A 25634-nucleotide genomic window follows, 5' to 3' on the forward strand; every position below is an offset into this window, starting at 1 on the left:
AGTTTATAGGTTTGACATATATACACTACCATGTGTAAAACAGATAGCTAGTGGGAACCTGCCATATAACAGAGGGAGCTCAGCTCGGTGCTCTGTGATGATCTAGATGGGTGGGATGGCGGGCGGTGGGAGGGGAGGTCCAAGAGGGAGGGGATATATGTATACATATAGCTGATTCACTTCATGGTACAGCAGAAACCAGCACAACATTGTAAAGCAACTATATTCCAAAAAAAAAAAACCTATTAGTCATCGGTCTCTAAGTTTTATTTCAATTCCTAATTCACATACTGGCTTAAGGAATAAGAGCTTTCATGGGGTGATATGAAGATATTTGCAATATATAGGGCAGAAGAGCATTTGAAGAAAAATAGTAATTGAGTGAGAACACAAACTCTGACCACTCTGAGATTTTGCCTAGAATTCTAGTTGCAGCCAGCACATATTTGAGTATTGATATTAGGACCAATTTGGAGGACAAAAATCCTAGATTCCTAAATTCCACACAGTCTTCTCAGTTTAGATTTATTTATCTTTTTTTTTAAATTGAAGTATAGTTGATTTACAATGCTGTGTTAGTTTCTAGTGTACAGCAAAGTGATTCACTTATATACATATATATATACACTTGTATATATATACACACACGTATATATATATATAGATTCTTTTCCATTATAGGTTATTACAAGATATTGAATATAGTTTCTTCTGCTACACAATAGGTCCTTATTGTTTATCTATTTTATATGTAGTAGTGTTAGACTAATTTATCCAAATTCATGGTTCCAGAGCAGTGTATCACCATCCCTTTTATGCCCTTCATTCATTCAGGGTGGGATAAATAGATTCATCCATGGAGATGAGTAACCAAAAATGACAAAGGAATTAACATTTCTTAAATACCCACTATTTGTCAATTTGGGGGTTAGAGTCATGCATATATACAATTTTTTTAACCTGGCCTGATAAACCCTACATAATCTGGCTTCTGCCTCTTTCCAAACTACACTGTTCCACTTGTCCTCTCTCCCACTCTGCAGTGGTCAAAATGACTTTCCTGTTGCTCAGGTACACTAAGCTCATTCTACCTTGGGGCCTCACACTTGCTGTTTCCTGTGCCTAGAGTGATCTCTTCTCTTTGCCTTCACAGGGCTGATTTTTCTTTCCTTCCATTCACTTTCTAGTCAAAAGTCACCTACTCACATATGCTGACCACCCAAATCAACAGCTAACACTTGACCCCTTCACTCTCTCTTCTCTCCCTGCTTGATTTTTCTTCAAGGCACTTATTACTACCTGAATATTTATTTTTTTGCGTTTAGAATCTGTCTCTTCCCAGTAGAATGCAAGCTTTGTAAAGGCAAAGTATTGCTTCTCTCTTGTAATCCCTGTGTTTGTAGCACCTTCAGTGGTGTCTGGTATAATGTAGATACTCAAAAAAAGGTTTGTTGGATGAACAAGTATATTCTAATCTTCACAACAATAGTATGAAAATGATGCCATTTTTTATTATGTTACAGAGTAATAAGCTATTGTTCAAAGTGGCATTTAGTGATTTCCACCTAGTATTGTCTGGCTATAAGCACAAGCTTCTAGGTTCACTGAAACACCCAGCCTCATTGCAAGCCCTGACTCATATTTTTTATATGACAAGGAAATATGCTAAAAAGTACCCAAACTGAGGTTGAGTCAAGAATAAGAAAAGATAGATAGCTATAATCACATCTTTTTAATATAAATTGCCAAGGGAGTTCTACTGCTATTAATGGAAAGCTACAAAAAATGTAACTCTCGGGCTTCCCTGGTGGCGCAGTGGTTGAGAGTCTGCCTGCCAATGCAGGGGACACGGGTTCGAGCCCTGGTCTGGGAGGATCCCACATGCCGCGGAGCAACTGGGCCCGTGAGCCACAACTACTGAGCCTGCGCGTCTGGAGCCTGTGCTCCGCGACGGGAGAGGCCGCGGTAGTGAGAGGCCCGCGCACCGCTATGAAGAGTGGCCCCCGCTTGCCGCAACTGGAGAAAGCCCTCGCACAGAAACGAAGACCCAACACAGCCATAAATAAAATAAATAAATTAAAAAAAAAAATGTAACTCTCATCCTAACAACCAGAAAAAAGTGGAAAATCTACAGAATCATGTATTTTCTTAAGCCTACCAAGAGCTGAGGTTTCAGAAAAATCAAGTGAACTGAGTTCCAAAGGAAAGATGGGACACCAGAACGGTTTCACTTTTGACAAAACACAAAGAGAAAGAGGCAACCTGCCAAGAAAGGAAAAGAAGAAATCAGAAAAATAAATAATCCTTAAAGGCTGACTGTGGATTACCGTGACAGTCTATAATCCCTGGAAGCACAGACACAAGGGGTATCTATATTCATTCATAAACTCTTTTTCATAAGCCTCCACCAGGTGCTCACAAGAAAGAATGGAATCAGAGCAGGATGTCCAAATGAGCCCCTTTGGTGGTGCACAGGCACAAAATGTGTCCATTCTCTGAACCATTATGTGAAACAAAATCCTTAAGCCATATACCAGGTTTAGGAAATACTACTGTCCCTAGTGGCCAGGGAGGATAGTAGCAAAAGTTGTCTGCTGCTGAGTGCAGATAGAGATCCACATTGTGACCCATATATGCAAAGTGGTTATGAAAGTGGAATATGAACATTGAGAAAGACTTTGTGGCACCCCAAGCCCAAGGTAGCAGCAGCCCACTGCTAGAAGTATTTAAAGGTTATGGTACACTGAATGCAACTACTGCAACAAAACTCAAACCCAGCTCAACTACTGACTTGGTTCACTCAACTCCCCAGACTTGATTTGACAGAGGAAGAGGTGGGTCCATTTCCAGGCACAAGTATTATTTAACCTCAGTTTCTACCCTTCTTCTATACAATGCTTGGTATTTAATTGAAAAATATGACATATAAAAAGGTTAAAATAAAAACCACCCATTGTCAAGTGAAAAAGCAGCCTATATATAGAACTAGACCCAGAGATGACCAGGTGTTGGAACTTTCAGACAATGACTTAAAAATATCTATGATTAATATATTGAATGATCTAGTGGAAAGGATTGTAATATGCATGAACAAATGGGAAATCTCATCAAAGAGATAAAGCCTATGAAGAAAGAGTAAAATGGAATGCTGGAAATGTGAATAGATTCTACACCTGTAATACATACCACTTTTAAATTTTCTTTGGCAAACAGAAAATTCTAATGCTATAAATGTATACTTTAGTTTTTACATATCTTTAATTATAAAGAATAAATGTCATCTCCTAAATTTAGACTTAACCAACTCTTAAAAACCAAAGCATTCATGTCTAATATTGCTGATTATCTAGTCACCACCAGAAGTTCAAGTCCCTCCAAGTCTCCCATTATGTGGACTCACCCTGGGAATATTTTATACACTTATGGAAATACTCACATCTCCTCTTCCTCCCAACTCCTTCTCCTGAAACTGCTAGAAACAGTCAGACCAGGTCTTGGCTCAGCTACTTACTTTGTACATGGATTTGAAAAAGGTAATTTGCCTTTCTGAGTTTTTAGTTCCTCATCAGTATAATAAGAAACTTAGACTTCCCTGGTGGTCCAGTGGTAAAGAATCTGTCTTCCAATGCAAGGGATGCAGGTTCAATCCCTGGTCCAGGAAGATCCCACATGCCGTGGAGCAATTGAGCATGTGTGCCACTATTACTGAACTTGCACGTCTCAATTAGATCCCCCATGGAGACGCCCACGCATGGCAATGAAAGAGTTCACATGCCTCAACAAGTATCCTGCGTGCCACAACTAAGACCCAACACAGCCAAAAATAAATTTAAAATAAATAAATAAATAATAAATAAATATTTAAAGAAAGAAGAAAGGGCTTCCCTGGTGGTGCAGTAGTTAAGAATCCACCTGCAGGGCTTCCCTGGTGGCGCAGTGGTTGAGAGTCTGCCTGCCAATGCAGGGGACATGGGTTCGAGCCCTGGTCTGGGAAGATCCCACATGCCGCGGAGCAGCTGGGCCCGTGAGCCACAACTACTGAGCCTGCGCGTCTGGAGCCTGTGCCCCGCAACGGGAGGGGCCGCGATGGCGAAAGGCCCGCGCACCGCGATGAAGAGTGGCCCCCGCTTGCCGCAACTAGGGAAAGCCCTCGCACAAACCGAAGACCCAACACAGCCAAAAATAAATAATAAATAAATAAATAAAGTAGCTATAAAATTAAAAAAAAAAAAGAATCCACCTGCAAATGCAGGGGACGGGTTCGAGCCCCAGTCCAGGAAGATCCCACATGCCACAGAGCAGCTAAGCCCATGTGCCACAACTACTGAGCCTGTGCTCTAGAGCCTGTGAGCCACAACTACTGAAGCCCACGTGCCTAGAGCTCATGCTCCACAACAAAGAGAAGCCACCACAATGAGAAGCCCGTGCACCGCAACAAAGAGCAGCCCCCTTTTGCCACAACTAGGGAAAGCCTGCTCGCAACAACGAAGATGCAACGCAGCCAAAAATAAATGAATTCATTAATTTTTTAAAAACCTTAATTACCAGCTCACAAGTTGTCAGAATAATAAATAATATTGTCAAGTGGATACTATATAGAAGACACCCAATAAATGGTAGCTATGATTACTATAAATTTGTGCTTGTGTTCATAGTAGTTCTCATACACTTGAAGATGGGGGGAAAGTTGAGCTGTTGTCTGTAGAGCACATGGTCCTCTATACCTGAAGCAAGGGATGTTTGTCATGAGAATAAGAACCAAATTCTCCTTGATCCATGGCAATATAATCAGAAGAGTCACATCAGGCTTCTGGATCCTGGTTTCCTCAAATGTAAAATGACCAAGCCAAATAACCTCCCTAATGTCTCTTGAAAGTCTAAAACTCTACAATTTCAATCCTACGGGAATCCTTAAATTGTGACTTTGTATAATATTAAGGAGTCTATTTTTCTTTGTAAATCAAATAAAATCTTTATTATTCCTACCATGAGTTGATATATAGCATAAACAGGACATCTATCTGTGAATGAACGAGTAAAAAATAATACATCTATGCAAGCATCTGGGGTTCACGTACACTCATTTTATCAAATGATAAGTAACTGTATTAATTTGGCTTCTATCTTTCATGCTCAGAGTTCTAGTTCTACTTATTCTGTGTTATTTTTGTGATGTGAATTTTTATTTTAATCTTTATAAAATGATATAAAGAACTATGGTCATTAACCAATCACCACCTAATATACCCCTGAATCTCCACTAAAGATTTTCATCTGTTAAAACTTTTCTTTGTACTTTAAACAAAATGTTTCTGCATCATCTGGCTTTATTCTTGAACTACATGTGGGAAGATTAATGAAACTGATATAAATCACACATTAAACTAACACAAAACATTTGTTGTTGCCATCAAGAAGGCTTGCTAGGCTAGAAAATATTGTAAGCAAAATATTCCAAAGAGGATTGGTGTCAGAATATTTAGTTCTTTTTAAAACTTCATCATTATGGCTGAACTAGCATCCCTCTGGATTTCAAAATAGTTATAGGAAAAGTAGTATTATAAGAAAGGTTAAAAATCATTTATATGACACAGACTTTTTTTCTATAAGATGAACATCAAAATACTTGGAAATACCTGGATTTTAGCTAAAAGATTTGTATTTTACTCAAATGTAAGCTCTATTTCACCAAGGAAAACAATTTGGTATTAAAATAAGGTGATAAAACTGCCTCTTACTTCAAGACAATTATCAGCACTAATGACATTTTAAATACAACAAACTATTTTGTACTGTGGAAAAGAGGGTCAAGGTATATTCATTTCAAGATCAAGTAAGTTGAAGAGGAGTCCAAGACAACAACACAGGAAGATTCTTAACTCTCCTCCTCCCATGGACACAGCAAATCTACACCTCCATATGGATCATTTCCTTTTGAAAAAGATTTGGGAACTAGATAAACTGTTTTCCACAACAAAGGATCAAAGGACCACATTGAGAAGGGGAGAAGGGGCAGAGACACAGTCACACATAAAAAATACCCACCCCCCAGTGTAGCAACACACGACAGGGAAGCATGTCACCAGACAGGCGCCTCTCTCGGAGAAGTGAGGGGTTGGTGCCCCACATTAGGTACCCCCAACCCCTGGAATCTTCACTGGAGAGACAAGCTCCCAAAATGTCTGGCTTAGAAAACCAACAGAGCTGAAGTCCAAGGGACCCAAAGTGCTATAGGAAACTGAGATTCCCCTTTTCAAGGGCTTACCATGAAACCCAATGAAACAATATCGGTTTGGAAAGTGCCTAAGCTATACATGAAGGAGATTCATTTGCTAACTAAAAATGTTGTCTGGAGGGGCAGGAGACAGTCAAAATTCTCCCCAGAGACAGAGGTGCTGGCAGATGCCATAACATCCTCAACCTAATGTGTTGGAACAGGCAGGTGAGCTCAGCCATGGCACCCTCCCACCACCTTTCTAAGACATGGGGGAAAGCGGTCCTGGTAGTATCCCACTGCCCTGCTAAAGCCAGAGACGGCAGGCAGTTTCAGCACTCTCTTACTCTCTGGCTGGGGCGGGCACATGGGAATGGTTGCAGCATTATACCGCCGCCTAGCTAAAGCCTGTGAACCACAGGTGGTTGTGGAACTCCCCTGCCCCAAGCTGGGGCTGGAGCAATCTGGCATTCACTAGCTCCCAGTCTGAAGCCAGTGCATGTGCACAGACAAGGCACTCTCCCTTGCATTACTGAAACCTTAAGTCATGCACAATCAAGACATTTTCCCCACTGCCTTTCTAAAGCCAGCAAGCATGTCTTGCCTCTACTCTCCAGCTGCCTTGCACATCCACACAAGGGACAGGACTTGATCACTTGGTCCTGGTGGTCAAGGGGGCTGATGTGCCTGAGTTCCATGGGATTAGAACAACTGGAAAGACAGTTCTTGCCAGGCCACCACTCCCTGGGCACTGCAGACAACAGACTGAAACACAACCCCACTCTTCCTGTGAAAAAGGGCTATTTACATAACCCAAAGCATCAGCCTGAGGCACAGACTTCAGGTTTCCCAGCCATCTAGAGGCTAAGGAGATGCAAGGACGGTGATATGCACCATCCTTGCATATCCCCTTGGCCTTGTTATGGCTCAATGAAATTTCCCAGAAATGAGCTTATACACTCTTCTAGAGCCCCAATTTTCACAACTGTCTCCCAGGGTCATCTCCAGATCTTTTGGCCTGGAGACCTGCAGGGATTGTGGCCCCACAGGACTGCATATTTTTATAAACTTTAAAAGCTGCTGCTGGGCTTCCCTCGTGGCACAGTGGTTGAGAATCTGCCTGCCAATGCAGGGGACATGGGTTTGAGCCCTGGTCTGGGAAGATCTCACATGCCGCAGAGCAACCAAGCCCATGCGCCACAACTACTGAGCCTGTGCTCCAGAGACCACAAGCCACAACTACTGAGCCCACGTGCCACAACTACTGAAGCCCGCATGCCTAGAGCCCATGCTCCACAGCAAGAGAAGCCACCGCAATGAGAAGCCTGAGCACAGCAACGAAGATTAGCCCCTGCTCCCTGCAACTAGAGAAAGCCCACGCACAGCAACGAAGACCCAATGCAACCAAAAATTAATTAATTAATTAATTTTTTTTAAAAAAGCTGCTGCCTGAGGTTTTGGCATCCAATCAGCCTGAAACTAGTTGAAACACTTCGAGTTGAAACACTGACAGATCTTGGGACACCCTCAACAATGGGGGTATTCTTATTTATTAAGAATAAATCAGGCAGTTTAGACCATCACGATGGTTTGGAGACAACCAAGGACAAAGTTAAACAAGGAGAGTTATCATGTACACAAGGTCACTTCTTCAAGACTGAGAGAGGTAGCTGTTTCACCAAATACACAGAAACAAACACAGAGAATCAAGCAAAATGAGGAAATAGAGAAATATGTTCCAAACAAAATAAAACAAAACCTCAGAAAAAGACTTTAGTGATACAGAGACAGGTAAGTGCCCTAATAAATAATTTGAAATAAAGATCATCAAGATGCTCACTGAACTAGGGAGAAGGATGGGTGAACACAGTGAGAACTTCAACAAAGAGACAGAAAACATAAAGTACCAATCAGAAGTCACAGAGCTGAGTAATACAATAACTGAACTGATAAATACACTAGAGGGGTTCAACAGCAGACTAGATAAAGCAGAAGAATGTTTCAGCAAGCTGGAAGAGAAAGCAATGGAACTCACCCGCACAAAGCCGCAAAAAGGAAAAAAGAATTTAACACATGAAGATAACTTAAGGAACCTCTTAGACAATATCAAGCATAATAACATTCACATTATTGGGGTCCTAGAAGGAGGAGAGAGAGAGAGAAGGGGCAGAAATCTTATTTGAAGAAATAATGGCAAAAAAGGACAGGAGAGGAGAGGGGAGGAGAGAGAAGGGGGGAGGGGGAGGGGGAGGGGAGGGAAGGGAAGGGAAGGAAAAAATGGCTGGAAACTTCCCTAACCTAGAGAAGAAAACAGAGATCCAGGTCCAGGAAGACCAAAAAGTTCCAAATAAGCTGAACCCAAAGATATCCACACCAAGGCACATTATAATTAAAACATCAAAATTTAAAGAGAGAATCTTAAAAACAGCAAGAGAAAAACAAATTACTACATACAAGGAAACTCCATAAAGCCATCAGCAGATTTCTAAGCAGAAACTTTGTAGGACAGAAGGGAGTCACATGACATATGCAAAGTGATAAAAGGAAAACACTTCCAACCAATAATACTCTATTCAGCAACATTATCGTTCAGATTTGAAGGAGAGATAAGGAGTTTTTCAAACAAGCAAAAGCTAAAATAGCTCATCACTACTAAACAGGTCTAACAAGAAATATTACAGGAAAGCTGAAAAGAAATGACACTATTTAAAAACAAGACAACATACAAAGGTAAAAATCTCACTGGAAAAGGTAAATAAATAGTAAACATAGTCAAGTAATCACTTATAAAGCTACTAAGAAGGTTAAAAGACAGAAGTAGTAAAATTAACTAAAGCTACAGTAATTAGTTAAAAAAAATACATAAAATTTTTAAATGTGAAAAGTAACATCTAAAAAGCAGCAAAATACACATTCTTCTCAAGTGCACATGAAACCTCCTCAAAGATAGATCATATGTTAGGCCACAAAATAATTTCTAATAAATTCCAGAAAATGTAAATCATATCAGGCATCTTTTCTGACCACAATGGTATGAAACCAGAAATCAATCACAAGAAGAAAATAAACATGTTACTGAACAACTACTGAACAACTACTGAGACATCGAAAAAGTCAAAAGAGAAATCAAAAACTACCTAGAAACAACTGAAAACAAATACAACATACCAAAATGCAATACCGCGAAAGCTGTCCTAAGAGGGAGGTTCACAGCTATATAGGCTTACCTCAAGAAACAAAATACAACAAACCAGTGAATATAGCAAGAAAGAAGCAGACGCACAGATACAGAGAAAACGCTAATGGTTACCAGTGGGGTGAGGCCAGAAGAGGCATTATAGGCGTGACAGAGTGGGGAGATACAAACTACTGGGTGTAAGATAGGCTCAAGGATGTATTGCACAACATGGGGAATAGAGCCAATATTTTTTAATACTGCAAAAGGAAAGTAACCTTTAAAAGTTGTATTAAAAATAAAAAAAAATTTTGAAGAATACAAAAAAATTTTTAAAGATGTAAAAGTCTAAGAAAAAAGAAGGTAAATCTCAAATAAACAATTTAACTTTAGACCTAAAAGAATTAGAAAAGGAACAAATGAATCACAAAGTTAGTAGAAGGAAAAAAATAATAAGGATGAGCAGAAATAAATGTAATAAAGACTAAAAAGACAATTGAAAAGATTAAAAAAACTAAGAGCTGGTTCTTTGAAAAGATAAACAAAATTGACAATCCTTTAGCTAGACTCACCAAGAAAAAAATCAGAAATGAAAGAGAAGTTCCAACCGATACCACAGAAATACAAAGGCTCATAAAATACGACTATGAGCAATTACATGCCAACAAATTGGGCAACCTAGAAGAAAAGAATACATTCTTAGAAATTAGTAGAATCAAATAAGTTGAAAGTGAGAAGAGGGTTCATGGATTTACAGAAGAAATTTATTTCAGACCATTTTCCTCTTAGTTAATGGGACCTACGATACAATGCAGTAGCATCCAATTTACACCCCACACAGGACCTTATCAGTGTGCTGAATAATTTCATAGACACAATGATAAGACTATATAAATTAGAAGAGGTCATGTTTTCCAGAGACTATAAATTTTCAGAACATGGTTTTAAGAGTCAAATATCTGGATTTCCCTGGTGGCGCAGTGGTTGGGAGTCCACCTGCCAATGCAGGGGACACGGGTTTGAGCCCTGGTCTGGGAAGATCCCACATGCCACGGAGCAACTAAGCCCATGTGCTACAACTACTAAGCCTGTGCTCTAGAGCCCACGAGCCACAACTAGAGAAAGCCCGTGTGCAGCAATGAAGACTCAATGCAGCCAAAAATAAATAAATAAACTTATTTTTTTAAAAAGAGTCAAATATCCATATTTCTTTGATAGCTTACCAAAATTAATTACTTAAAATATAATAATATAGCTACTTATTTTAAATAGTTTAATTTCTACTTTCACAAAGCTGAATGCTAAGAAAAGAACTTCTAAGAGCCAGAGAGAGTATATTTAGGCTCTCAGGGAATCAAAGAGTAGAAAGAAGGAAAAATTGCAGCCTGAGAACTCTTTGTAGAAGGGGACCAGAGGGTATTGGCACAAGACAAATCAGCAAATGCGTATGAGCAACAGGGTGAGGCAGTGCCCAATGGCCAACAGCCCACTCTGGCAGATCTAGAGAACTCTTGAGCAGTTCTATATTCTACACTCTGGTACCAAAGTTAACAGGATTAATTTCCCTAAATTAACACAGAAGTTAGGAGTAATGGTCCCAATCTAGAGTTTCTGAGAGTGGAAACGACGGTAATAAACCTATGGTCAGTATTTTAATAAGCGTAACAGAAATAGTGTCACATAAATTATAGTTTGTACTCAGTACACAAAAACTTTCTTAGCACAGACCTATACAGTGAGAAACACTAAAAATTGCCCTTCATAGTAAAAAAATAAATTAAAAATTTTGATACATCTGGAAAATACCAAGGCAGGGAAATGAGGGTCAAAGGGAACACATGATATTTTCCTGTCCTACCCCCTTTCACTTTAATTTTCATTTTTTTCTGTGTTCTCTTCTTTTCCTTCCTTCCTTTCTTTTTTCTTTTTTTTTTTCCTTTCTTCTTCTATTCTCCTATCCTTTTTTTTTTTTTTTAAATCTCTTTCTAGCTTTTATTAGCTAAAAATCGACCATCCATTTTGGATCACTGGCAGACCCTGAATGAAAACTGTCCCCTTGAATCTCCTACCACCAGTACCAATAAATTTTTCTGTTTCTTACAGCCCACAGTGACACATAGTAGACACAAAACACATTTAAAAAATGGTGCTTTCACTTGCAAGTTAATCTTTTTGATAAAGATTTTATAGTTTTAAGAAAGAAGCAGGTCTTTCAAAAAGGCCATGTGTCTTCTGGCTTGATCCATCTTCTAGATAGCCTGGTAGCCTGAGTGAAAGTCATTCACTGAAATTTTGCAAGAAAGTAAGCCTAGATTTACCTTCAAGGAACTACATTAACCCAATAGGCTAATACAAAAACAAAGAAACTAAAAAAGTTTAATGTTCCTCAACTATTATATATCCTCTTTTGAGTCATAATTCTTAGTTTCAGGTCCTGTCCCTGGTTCTTTGAGTTCAGGTCCTGGGAATCACCAATGTCTTATTATGTATCCACCTTTTACTTCTCTTAGTGCTTGTTTAAGTGCACCAGTCATGGCATAATGCTACGATTTCCCAAAGAAACTACATAGTATTTATCAATTAGAGGAACTCCCTTCTGATTAGTGATATTGTGGCAAACACAGCTCTTACAATGAGAGTGTACCTCAGTTCCTGCCGATCACTGCCAAATAGACTTATGCCTGCTTAGAAAATAGCTCAGTCCTTTTCTCCTGGGCCTAAAGAGGATATCCTGCCCCCAGATACCTCTACTGGGAGATTGGCCATTTCTCCCAAAAAGCGCAGAAGTTTCCACCATCTGTTGAATATACGCTCAAAGCACACACAAAAACTGATACACTGAAAAACACAGCTCTTGTATGGGGCAATTCTAAGGCATTTTAAAATTTCATTGTACCTTGGATCACTCAGTCTAAGTGAGGCTACTTTAATTTTCAGGCAGTGAGTGACGGACATTTTTTGCAAGCTAGTTTTTCTCCTTGTCTAAATTCCCAGTTTCTGTTGATCACGCCTTTCTCTGCTGCTTCATGACTAAGTTTTTCACTTACCCAATCCAACTGGAATTTATTACGCTACCTTTTGTATTTTGCAATAAGGTCCCATTGGTCAAATTCAATCCATATGACTTCAGGAGATACTTCTAATAGGCCGGTACAAGCCAGTAATTCATATAAGTTAGAAAGCTATACCACACAATTCAAATTTCAGAGAATAAAATTATCAGCACAAATCCCAAGTACTCTGTATTTTTCCATTATATTAATTTTGCCCTTGGCTCTCCCATATATTCTCATTTTGGCCACTAATGTTTTGTCACTTTGTTGCTTACAAAGCACATTTGTCTTGTCCTTTTCTTCTTATTGAACTGCCTAGGTCTACTCAAATCAATAAATATGAAAATGCAAAGAGTAACAAAAATTACAACATCATTACTAGTAACAATTTATGGAAAAGTTTAAATCTAAAATTTCTCAAACCTTCCAGCTCTCACATGTCACCTAGCACTTAGAACGGGGCTTTGCAAGTCTCACTCTTCTATATTCAGAGTGGTACAAGATAAATTGTCTCCTATATTCTTCTACTGCCTCATCAGTAAACATAGAAGTCTGTGCTTTCACATTTGTAGTTCATATCCAGGTCATGGATGTAGGGTGCCTAGGCAAGTACGGAGAGATCTGAGAGAAGCTTTTTAAGAGTTTATGTCCTTAAAGGACAAAGCAGCATCATAGGGAAAATTCCATCCTAAGAATCAGAAGCTGAGGCACAAAAGTTTGATCAACTACAGTATACCAGGTTGGGAAGAAAGATTCTGGTTATCCTACTCTTTAACTATGATCTTCCAAGAAGCAAACAGAATGATGCAATTAAACATGATTTGAGCTCTAGATTCATGATGCTTACTTGGTAGGGGGATAGTTTTAGAACTAGGGGGTAAATAAACAATTACAGACAAATCCAATTAATTATAATTTTGATGAATTCTGCAAATGGTAGTATGGGGTCATTAATGTAATATGTAACTTCATGCCATAAGATTCTTTTCTTTCCTCAATAAATATTATTATATTAGCACCTACTTGAGTTCAACACAGGGCTGCTACAGTCCTCAGGCAAAGTGAAATACAAAACTACTTCACATGAAGATCTCACCAGCCTGTCTTCACCAACTTTTGTAGCCTCAGTGATGATACCAACAGGTGGAAAGAGCTGCAGTAACAGTGCCCTTTGCAATGAGAATGTACAGTTTCAGTGCCCTCATTTCAGACATCAACTCTCTGGACCATGAGCAGAGACAACTTTGGCTGGCAGATAGAAGCAACTACTTCAGGCTTTGATAGTTTTGCCTTTGAAGGGCATCAGTGTGATGGAAGAGTAGTCACCCTTAAAGCTAAGAAACCAGAAAGTACCAAAAATGACTATGCTTAGGAAGTGGTTATGATGCTTTATTTTCTGGAGGTTACCAGAATTTTTTGAAAGAAAATCAATCTAATGCTGATTAAGTAGACCCAACCAGGAAGTATATGGTTTTATATTAGTTATAGACAGCTTCATTTTTATATTTTATCTGGTCTGACATAGGAAACATAAAATATAGAAAATATCCACACATGAATATCAATAACAGAATAACGTTAGTAAAGTAAGGTTGTTTTTGAGTAAAAGGATGATTCTATAGCACTGAAGATACATGCCTCCTGCTGATGCAAAAGAGTGAATCTGCTATAAAACTGAAGCCAGAAAGATAGATTTTGGGGCAAGGGATTTCCTACAAAGCATAAATCCGCCCCCCACCCCATCAGAGAATATTAATAACTGGTAACAAGTATATTATCTGTCTTCTGGAGTCTCTGTGCCTTGAGGAACATGTAGCTGTATATTATAAGACTGCATGATATCACTTATATGTGGAATCAAAAAAAAAAAAAGGAACCCATAGAAGCAGAGAACGAATTGGTAGTTACCACGTGTAGAAGGTGGGGAGTGGGGGAATGGGGTGAAGGTGGTCAAAATGTACAAACTTACAACTATAAGATAAATAAATTCTGGGAGTGTAATGTACAACGTGTTGACTATAGTTAACAATGCTGTATTTTATATTTGAAAGCTGCTAAGAAAATAAATCTTGAAAGTTCTCATCACAAGGAAAAAATAAGTGTAAATATGTGAGCAGATGGATGTTTACTAAACTTATTGTGGTGATCATTTCACAATATATGTATGTATCATAGCATTATGCTGTGCATCTTAAACTTATATAACATAGGTTATATGTCAATTATATCTCAGTAAAACTGAGGGAAAAAAAGAATTTTATTACCTAAAAAAATAAAAACCAAACAGCCTTAGGAGTGTCAAGATTCAGAACCAGACTCATTGGAGTTCAAAGCATTTGCCACTGTTTTTTCCCACACCAACTTGCCTAGACCAGGCATGTCCAAAAGTGGGCTATCTCATATCCTAGGGGTTCGACAAGATGATCCACTGCAGCATGATAAGAAAACATCCCAATTTTTATTTTACAGTTATACATGTATAGAAATGAACACAAAACTCAATCTCATTTACTATATGAATCAATACTCTATTTCTGTGTCAGCTCCATTCCCAGTACTGTGCCACCCTAAAGTAGGTGGGGAAGTTTCCCCACACAGAGTTGATGACAGTGGCACCTCTTCTTACATGCTTGCTTTTAATATACTGCAACATATTTCATTATATGCACAACTGATTAAATGGATTTTCAGTTTGTATTGTCTGTATTTGACCAAATTAACCCTCATTTTAAAAAAAAACACACACACACTTTAAAATTTCTGCAAAAAAAAAATCAGTTTGAAAAAAAAAAATCAGTTTGGATACAATACTAATAGGAAAGCAGAAGCAGGCAACAAAAAAAAGCAGAGCCAATGCTATTCCTACTCTAAGTACAAGCCCTTTGTCAGCTTTGAGATTAAAAATATGACAGTCTAATTACGTCTGACAAGAAGTAGGCTACAAAAACTTGGATTTGTCAAGATTATTTTAAATATAGATCTACATCTAAATGCACTATTGTTACCAGAGAACCTCATCCTAAGGATACACGGTAACTTGAGATAGTAGCTAACAATGTATCACCACCCTGAAAAATTAGTCATCTAGAATCTGAAGACAAATCTCTACAATTTTGTAGCAAATCATGTTATTCTTAAACCCAGATATGACATATTTCATAAAATATAATTTAAAAAATGAAAAAACCTCTTTTGGGATTTATTTCACAGTGCAAGCCAAAAAAAGGTCATGGCTTTGGGACCAGCACTTGATCTACCTGAAGCCTTAAACATGGCTGAAATTACATACTGAATAAGGTAGAGTGATTAAAATGACTTTCAGACAGATAATGCTTTCAGAAAATGAATAGATACATTGCTGAAATTCTGAAGACACAAGTATTAGAATAAATTACATAAGTATGGGAGTTTGTTGGATGAAAGAACAGATGTTTCTAACATCTAATAAAAGATTACACACATGCACACATTCTCAACAGTAAATGTATTCTTAGGGGGCGGAGTCAAGATGGCGGAGTTGGAGGATGCGGAGTTCGCATCTCCCCACAACCAGGGCACCTACCAGATGCTGGTGGGGGTCCTCGACGTCCAAGGAGATGGGAGGAACCCCTGAGTTGACTGGGTAGGACATGGGGGGGAGTGGGGGGTGATGAGAGTGGAGGCTGTATAAGACTCAAGCCCCTGGGGGGTGACAGGGAGAGGGCAGGGGTTCCCACACCTGGAGGGACCCTCCCGGGCGTGGAGAATCACAGGAGAGCGTGGCTAGTGTGTCCCCTGCCCAATCGGGCCCGGGGAAGCCTGCTGGGCTCCCAGCCAGGTCCTCTGCCTTCCAGAGCCCCCTCCAGGTGCATAGGTCCTTGGGGCGTAGGAGGGAGGGAGGAAGGGGGAAAAGGAGGAGAGGCAGATGAAGAGGGGCCCTCTGGGATCTGTGATCGGAAGATCGCTGGGAACATGCCTAGCATTTCCCCCACCCAATCGGGCCCAGGGAGCCTGCTGGGGTCCCGAACGTGGGGCTCCACACTCCCAGGCCAGAGGCAATCCTGGACCCCTCCGGCTGCAGTGAGCCTAAGCCCCGCCCTCCCAGGGCCTTTTCCAACTGCATGGGTCCTCAGCCTAGAAACACCCGCTGCCTAAACCCCACCCCTGCCTGAGCCCCGCCACCCACAGCCAAGGCCTTTTCCGGCTTTTTTTCTTTCCTTCTCTTTTTTACTCTTTTTTGCTATTGTGGTTCTGTTTTACCTTCTGGTTGTTGTTTCGTCTATATTTTTATTTTTTCTAACATATCCGTTAGTTTTCTAATCTTATGTTATTTGTTACTCTTTATTATTGTTCTGATACTCTTTTTCTTTTTTTTTTCCACCCCGCGAGACTTGCGGGATCTTGGTTCATGAGCCAGGGGTCTGGACTGAGGTCCTATGGTGGGAACTTTACGTCTGAACCACTGGACTAACAAAGAACCTCAGACCCCAGGGAATATTCATCGGAGTGAGGTCTCTGTGAGGTCCTCATCTCGTTACCAAGACCCGGCTCTACCCAACAGCCTACAAACTCCAGTGCAGGAAGCCTCAGGCTAAACAACCAGTAAGACAGGAACACAATCCAACCCATCAAAAAAAAAAAAAGAGATGATAAAACAATGTTACAGATGAAGGAGCAAGGTAAAAACCTACTAGACTAAATAAATGCATAGGAAATAGGCAACCTACCTGAAAAAGAATTCAGAGTAATAATAGAAAAGATGATCCAGAATCTCGGAAGTAGGATGGAGGCACGGATCAAGAACATACAAGAAATGTTTAGCAAGACCTAGAAGAACTAAAGAACAAACAAACAGAGATGAACACACAATAACTGAAATGAAAAATACACTAGAAGGAATCAATAACAGAATAACTGAGGGAAAAGAACGAGTAAGAGAGCTGGAAGACAGAGTGGTGGAAATAACTGCCAAGGAGCAGAATAAAGAAAAAAGAATGAAAAGAATTAAAAACTATCTCAGAAACCTCTGGGACAACACTAAATGCAACAACATTTGAATTACAGGGATCTCAGAAGAAGAAGAGAAAAAGAAAGGGTCTGAGAAAATATTTGAGGAGATTATAGTCGAAAACTTCCCTAACATGGGAAAGGAGATAGCCACTCAAGTGCAGGAAGCACAGAGTCCCATACAGGATAAACACTAGGAGAAACACACCAAGACACATATTAATCAAACTAACAAAAATTAAATTCAAAGAAAAAATATTAAAAGCAGCAAAGGAAAAGCAAAAAATAACTTACAAGGGTATTCCCCATAAGCTTATCAGCTGATTTTTCAGCAGCAACTCTGCAGGCCAGAAGGGAGTGGCAGGATATATGTAAAGGAATAAAAGAGAAAAACCTACAACCAAGGTGAGTCTACCCAGCAAGGACCTAATTTAGATTTGATGGAGAAATCAAAAGCTTTACAGACAAGCAAAAGCTAAGAGAATTCAGCACCACCAAACAAGCTTTACAACAAATGCTAAAGAAACTTCTCTAGGCGGGAAACACAAGAGAAGAAAAAGACCCACAAAAACAAACCCAAAACTATTAAGAAAACAGTAATAGGAACTTACATATCAATAATTACCTTGAATGTGAATGGATTAAATGCTCCAACCAAAAGACACAGACTGGCTGAATGGATACAAAAAGAAGACCCATATATATGCTGTCTATAATAGACCCACTTCAGACCTAGGGACACATACAGACTGAAAGTGAGGGGATGGAAAAAGATATTCCATGCAAATGGAAATCAAAAGAAAGCTGGAATAGCAATTCTCATATCAGATAAAATAGACTTTAAAATAAAGACTATTATAAGAGATAAGGAAGGACACTACATAATGATCAAGGGATCAATCCAAGAAGAAGATATAGCAATTATAAATGCTTATGCACCCAACAAAGGAGCACCTCAGTACATAAGGCAAATGCTAACAACCATGAAAGGGGAAATCAACAGTAACGCAATAATAGTGGGGGACTTTAAGACCCCACTTACACCAATGGACAGATCATCCAAACAGAAAATAAATAAGGAAACACAAGCTTTAAATGACACAACAGACCAGAGAGATTTAACTGATGATATTTATAGTACATTCCACTCAAAAATGGCAGAATACACTTTCTTCTCAAGTACACATGGAACATTCTCCAGGATAGATCACATCTTGAGTCACAAATCAAGCCTCAGAAAATTTAAGAAAATTGAAATCATATCAAGCATCTTTTCCAACCACAGTGCTATGAGATTATAAATCAATTAGAGGAGAAAAACTATAGAAAACACAAATACATGGAGGCTAAACAGTGCGCTAAATAACCAAGACATCACTGAAGAAATCAAAGAGGAAAAAAAATACATGTGAACAAATGACAATGAAAACACGATGACCCAAAACTTATGGGAAGTAGCAAAAGCAGTTCAAAGAGGGAAGTTTATAGCAATTAAATGTCACCTCAGAAAAGAAGAAAAATCTCACATAAACAATCTAACCTTACACCTAAGCAACTAGAGAAAGAAGAAGAAAGAGAACCCAAAGTCAGTAGAAGGAAAGAAATCATAAAGATCAGAACAGAAATAAATGAAGTAGAAACAAAGAAAACAATAGCAAAGATCGATACAACTAAAAGTTTGTTCTTTGAGAAGATAAACAAAACTGATAAACCTCTAGGCAGACACATCAAGAAAAAAAGAGAGAGGAGGCAAATCAATAAAATTAGAAATGAAAAAGGAGAAATCACAGCTGATACCACAGAAATACAAAGGATTATAAGAGACTACTACAAACAACTATATGCCAAAAAAATGGACAACCTCGAAGAAATGGACAAATTCTTGAGAAGGTACAATTTTCCAAGACTGAACCAGGAAGAATTAGAAAATATAAACAGACCTATTATAAGTAATGAAATTGAAACTGTAATTAAAAATCTTCCAACAAGCAAAAGTCCAGGACCAGATGGCTTCACAGGTTAATTCTTATCAAACATTTAGAGAAGAGCTAAACCTATCCTTCTCAAACTCTTCCAGAAAATTGCAGAAGGAAGAACACTCCCAAATTCATTCTACGAGGCCACCATCACCCTGATACCAAAAACAGACAAAGATATCACAAAAAAAGACAATTATAGACCAATATCACTGATGAACATAGACTCAAAAATCCTCAACAAAATACTGGCAAACAAAATCCAGCAACACATTAAAACGATAGTACACCATGATCAAGTGGGATTTATCCCAGGGATGCAAGGATTCTTCAATATACACAAATCAATCAATGTGATACACCATATTAACAAATTGAAGAATAAAAACCATATGATCATCTCAATAGATGCAGAAAAAGCTTTTGACAAAATCCAACACCCATTTATGATAAAAACTCTCCAGAAAATGCTCATAGAGGGAACCTACCTCAACATAACAAAGGCCATATATGACAAACCCACAGCAGACATCATTCTTTCTCAATTCTTTCTTCAGTCTTTCTCAAAGACTGAAAGCATTTAAGAAAGAAACTCATATTACACTCAAGTATGAATCTGAATGTACTCAGATAAATCAATCTAACAAATTATCAGAGTGTAAATCTGAAATCTACAATGGCATAGTGGAAAACACAGGAGAATTGTCAAAAGATCCTGTTACACATCCACTCATCACCATTGGATGACTGCACGACTGCTGGCACATCATCTAACCATACTACAATGCCCAGTACTTGGTAAGTACTCAAAAACACCACCTATTTGTATTATTACTGCAATAGTAATAAAAACCCCTGAACCTCAGTTTCACCATGTTGAAAAAAAGGGGAGGAAATGATTCCTTCTGCACCCAGTTCCCAGAACTTTTGCAAAAATCAAATAAAATCATGTATATGAAAGCACCTGGAGCATGTAGAGCTCATGTAAATTGAGATGTTAATACACTACATAAAACTAAACATCCCTGGTTGACTGTTTTTGCATCGTAATCTAAACATAACAATTAAAATTACAACAACTTGGCTGCAGGAAACTTTACACATTAATGTACTTACACGTCACCTAACTGCAAAGAGTCTCAAAATTACTGGATGAAATAAGCAGGGGAGTCATTAATGGAGTTATATTCCCAAATACATTGATGGAGAAACTGAAGCCATAAGCCGACAGCAAATGCACAAAGAGAAGCCAGTTCTCTGATTTTAGTGCAGTGTCTCCCTTCACCACACTCACTTCTAGGAAGTATTTACAGCTACTTATCTGCAGATTTATAACAGCCCATTAAGATTTTCCATAAGTGTGCATAATTTTAGAAAGACATGTGCTTGAGTCTCTTTCCATAATTACAATAGATGAAACTTCCTCCCTGGCTGTTTTAAGTTATGATTCATGAGGCTTGTTGTGGGCTCACCAGTTAGGTAGAAAATGTTTTAAAGCACATCAATAACAATAAGAAATTCCCATCAATACTGAATCCATGGGAGAGTTTCAAGTGAGAGGGAATATAGTATTTTATATATCATATTAAAACATAATATAATGGATTACTGTACATGTTTTATTCATTTTGAAATATAAAATATATTCATTACTTATGCTCAAGTCTGCTCATTTTTTCTCATCTGTAAATTGAATGAATCAAGTAAAATTATGCCTAATATCACTTTCCCAATCATCCAAGAACAATTTGAAAGTATTTTTCATACACTTATAGATTATCTGAATAAATTTTCAAGTGAAAATATATTAATTCTATGTGCTACTATGTGATTCTTATCAATAAAGACAATACAGAGGAAAAATAAGCCCTATACACAGAGGGAAAAAAAAGTGAAAATTTGTTATATATCCTCCCAGAGTATTTTTTTAAGTTACTTTACATGATTTTACTTTTCTATTCTAGTAGGAAAATGTTGAGAACTCTATCAACACAGTTTTGACAGGTTTTGAAGAGGAAGCAAAAATTCAAGCACAAAAGAAAATTTCATAGTGCCAAAGATAAAACCAGTTTTTTCTGTCCTTGGAAAATAATGGAGTAATTTATAACAATAATACTGGTGTCTCATTGGACACAAATGCAGGAATGCCGCTGGCCCTCAGGATGCAATCAGCAGCTGGAAAGTAGTAAGAACCCAGGTAATCTTCACTTGCAGTCTCTAATCTCTGCACATCTGCTTCATTTCTCTATTTTAAACACCAGCTTTTTCTCTTTCTAGGTTCATTCACATGATGTAAGGTGACTCCATAACAATGAACTTTTCTCATAACCTCTATTTAAGAAACCAAATCTGGAACTAAGGCTTAGATCTTAGTTCTAATTGCAAATTAAAAGAGAAGCACTCTGTATTAATCAGAGTCCCATCAGAAAACAGAAGGCTTACTTGGCTGTTGTTTTTCAGCAGAATTTAATTAAGCAACGTATCTACAGCAACGGAGGAAAAATTTAAAGAACCAATAATGGAGATTAAGGCACCCAAGATCTAGCAACAGAAGGAGGTTTTTATCACCATTAGGTCTGAGGGAACAAGAAGAAGGAGCACTGGAGGAGGAGGTATCCTCAAAAGAGCTGTAGTTAAAAGACAGATGCATCCACTGTAAAAACCATAGTGATGAGGCAGAAAGAGAGCAAGGTAACATCCAGTCCACTATGCTCCATATTCCAGACCCACTGGAAGCCAGAGGGCAAGGGACTCCCAGTAAGTTGATAGTGGCCAACCTCATGGGCACAGAGCAGGGCAGAGAAGGTTAAAAAAGGAACAGAATTGCAGGAGATAAGGAGATAAGAGATTGGGGAGAGGCAAAATAAGAATGACCAGTGTACAATCTAAGTGATCTACCTAGATTGGGTTCCTTCCTTTCCATTCAACCAGTTATGACCAAGAGGTTAAATCACTAAAGAGTGACTCAAGAGTGTTCTTTTAACATCCTGCACTTTTAAAAAATTGAAGTATAGTTAATTTACGATGCTGTGTTAGTTTCAGGTATACAGCAAAATGATTAAGTTATACGTGTGTGTGTGTGTGTGTGTATTCTTTTTCAGATTCTTTTCCATTATAGGTTACTACAAGACATGGAATATAGTTCCCTGTGCTATACAGTAGGTCCTTGTTGTTTACCTATTGTATATTTAGTAGTGTGTATCTGTTAATCCTTTATAGCAGTTATCCCATTTGATGTATACAGTTCTTACCGTTATTATTTGTTTAATGTCTGCTTCCCACCATGCATTTTCCCATAGGACAATGACCATATCCCTTCTTTTCATTACAGTATCTCCACTGCCTAGAGCTCAGCACTCTAGGTATGCATTTTTTTCTGAACCACTTGGTGGTAAACTACATGTATCATGGCTTTTGTACCCATAAATAGTTTAAAATGTATTTCCTAAGAATAGAGATATTAAATGGCCATAGCACAGTCATCAACTCGAGTAAATATAATATTGATAGGATAATTTACCATTCAAATTCCAATTTTGTCCACTGACTCCTTTTTTCCCCTCCAGTACAGGATGCAGTCTAGGGTCAGGTATTGCATTTAGTTTTCCTGTCTCAGTTAACCTCCATTAATTTGAAATATTCCCACAGCTTTTGTTGTTGCTGTTGTATTGTCTTTTACAATATTAACGTTTTAATATAATACAGTACCTTTTTCTTTTAACGGAAATTTCCTAACTATTGGTTTGGCTCATGTTTCTCCATGATTACATTCATATTAGGCATTCAAACTCAGAACACTACATAGGTGATGCATCCTCAAAGTATTACAACTGGAGGCTCAGTATGTCCATCTGCCCTTTATTAGTGATAATTAATTTTTGATCACCTAATCAAGGGGTTGGCCAAATTCACCATGGTGTAATCACTATTTTTCTCTTGGGACAAATAAGCATTCTTTGTGGGGGGACACTTTAAGAGTAAACAAATATGCTGCCTCCCATCAAAAGGTCTCCCTAGATTTATCATTTCTCTTAGTGAAAGTGAAATTGACTATCTTTTTATATGCTTAGAGATCAATTCTTCTCTTTTTGTCTATGACATAGACAATTGTCATAGACAATTTCTTTTTGTCATAGACAATTGTCTATGAATTGTCTATTCATATCTTTCACCCATTTTTCTCTTAGATTTTCGGTTTATTGCTCCTCCAGTTTTAAAAGATATGTATTTTTTATCTCTATATAAAAAGGCCTTTTTGTTTACAGGTCTATATTTAATTTCTACTTTCATTGGATTTTGAACTGAGACTGTTATTTGTAATATTTCTAGTTAATACATATTTCTATTTTATGTAACCCAGTAATATTTCTTTGTGCCTCAGTATGATCAATTTTTGTGAAAGTTCTATATGTTAGAAAAGAAATAATATTTTCTAGTATTTGGGTTCAATCCATATCCAGTAAATCTTATGTTACTGAGGTGTTTTATAGCCTTACATATTTGTCTACTTGACCTGTTTTACTCAAAGTGATGTTAGTATCTACTATTAATATTTTTCTCCATATTTCTCCCTGAATCTTTTGTAGTTCTGTTTTGTGTAGGTTTTTGTGCATTATTTTATGCATAGATATTCATAGCTATTAAATTTTATTTTTGTATGTCATATTAAGTGCTTTGGCTTGTATTTCACTTTTTCTCAGGTCAGGATTGCAATACCAGTTTTTTTATTTTTTCCATTTACCTGGTAAATCTTTGTCCATTCATATAATTGAATGGCCTTTATGAATCACTGCTCTTTAGGTGTATCTCATATCTGATATAGAGTTAAGTTTTTCCTAATGAACAAATTTGAAAATTCATTTTTAATTGGCAAGTTAAACCCATTAACTCTAACTTTTACAATTGGTGTCTGTTCTATCATATTATCATATGCTGTAATTACTGTATTGTGTAGTGTTTACTGCATTTTGTCTCTATTTGCTGTGCTCTCTGCTTTTTAAAAACTTACTTTGTTACTTAGAAAAGATTCTATTTTTATTATTCTTATTACCTTATTTAGCACATTTTTCCTTACCTTTTTGCTAACTGATATGTCAGTTACAGAAGGTATCATATGACTCCACCTGTTATCTATAAGACATTCAGTGATCTTATTATTTCCTCATTTTTCTCTGTTCTCTCATGCTATAACATGCAATGTTTATGTAATATTCTTCAATCTGCAACCCTACCTTTAGCTCTACAATTAACTATATGAAATACTGTCAGTCTTTTTGCCAAAGTTTTTCTGTTTGGATGAAGCTAAGCCCCTAGTATATTCTTCTGGAAGGCACATGTGCACAGTATTTCCTGAGTTCTGGCACAATCAAATTTCCATAGTTTTGTTTCTTTGAAGAACATCTTGGTTCACAAATAATATCCTTGGTTTAAGTACGCTTTAACCCCATTTATTCCTCCCTGGGTTACTAGTGATTATTGTCACGTATTTTAATTCTCTATATTTTTAAGCATTTAATATAATTCTTTCATTATTTTTAGTCACCTTTCCATTAAATTAACATGCATATTTACTTTTTATCATTTCTCTTTATTATTTCTTGTATCTTAGAACTTTAATCTGTTCTCATTTTTCTTCTGCCTGAATAACATTCATTTGTATATATTTTAGTGTGGCTCTATTAAAACTTCTCTGTTTTTGTCTAATAATATTTACTTTCTTGTCATTTTTTAAAATGAAATGAACATTGAATTGTATTGGAACTCTAGGTTGGCAGTTATTCTCACTCAATGATTTCAAGATATGTCATTTTCCTATGGCTTACATCTGTTCAGAAATCTACTAGCATTCTTATTGCTGCTCCTTTCTGGTTATTTTTTTCTGTTTCTCTAGCCACTTTAGAGATATTTTATCTTTTTCAGAAAAGAGATATTACTATAATGTGCCACAACTATATTTTATTTTTATTTAATATACTTGGGGCTTGAATCTGTGGTCTCATGTCTTTACCTAGGTTTACCTAATTCTACCTTATTTTTCTTCATGTATTACTTCTGAGCTATTCTTCCTTTTCTCTTTCTGATACTTTAATTTTACATATATTATACCTTTTAATTATATTATATATGTCTCACATAACTTTTTGCATGAAATATCTATGGATTTATTTTTATTTTATCTTTTATTTCACTAATTCTCTCTTCAGTTGTATTTAACCTACAGTATAACCCAT

The 25634-nt window shown here is 37.6% G+C and overlaps 1 long non-coding RNA gene across 1 annotated transcript in view; it reads left to right on the plus strand.

Annotated features, from left to right (window-relative positions):
- Positions 1 to 1787: 1787 nt before the first annotated feature.
- Positions 1788 to 25634, plus strand: part of LOC309626870 — a 604516-nt gene continuing 580669 nt past the window's right edge. Inside the window, exon 1 of the long non-coding RNA XR_014243461.1 lies at positions 1788 to 2090. This is a non-coding gene — a long non-coding RNA (uncharacterized lncRNA). The remainder of the gene's footprint in view (positions 2091 to 25634) is intronic.

The sequence above is a fragment of the Balaenoptera borealis genome, assembly GCF_965194805.1.
Source record: "Balaenoptera borealis genome assembly, chromosome: 3".
Lineage (NCBI taxonomy): Eukaryota > Metazoa > Chordata > Mammalia > Artiodactyla > Balaenopteridae > Balaenoptera > Balaenoptera borealis.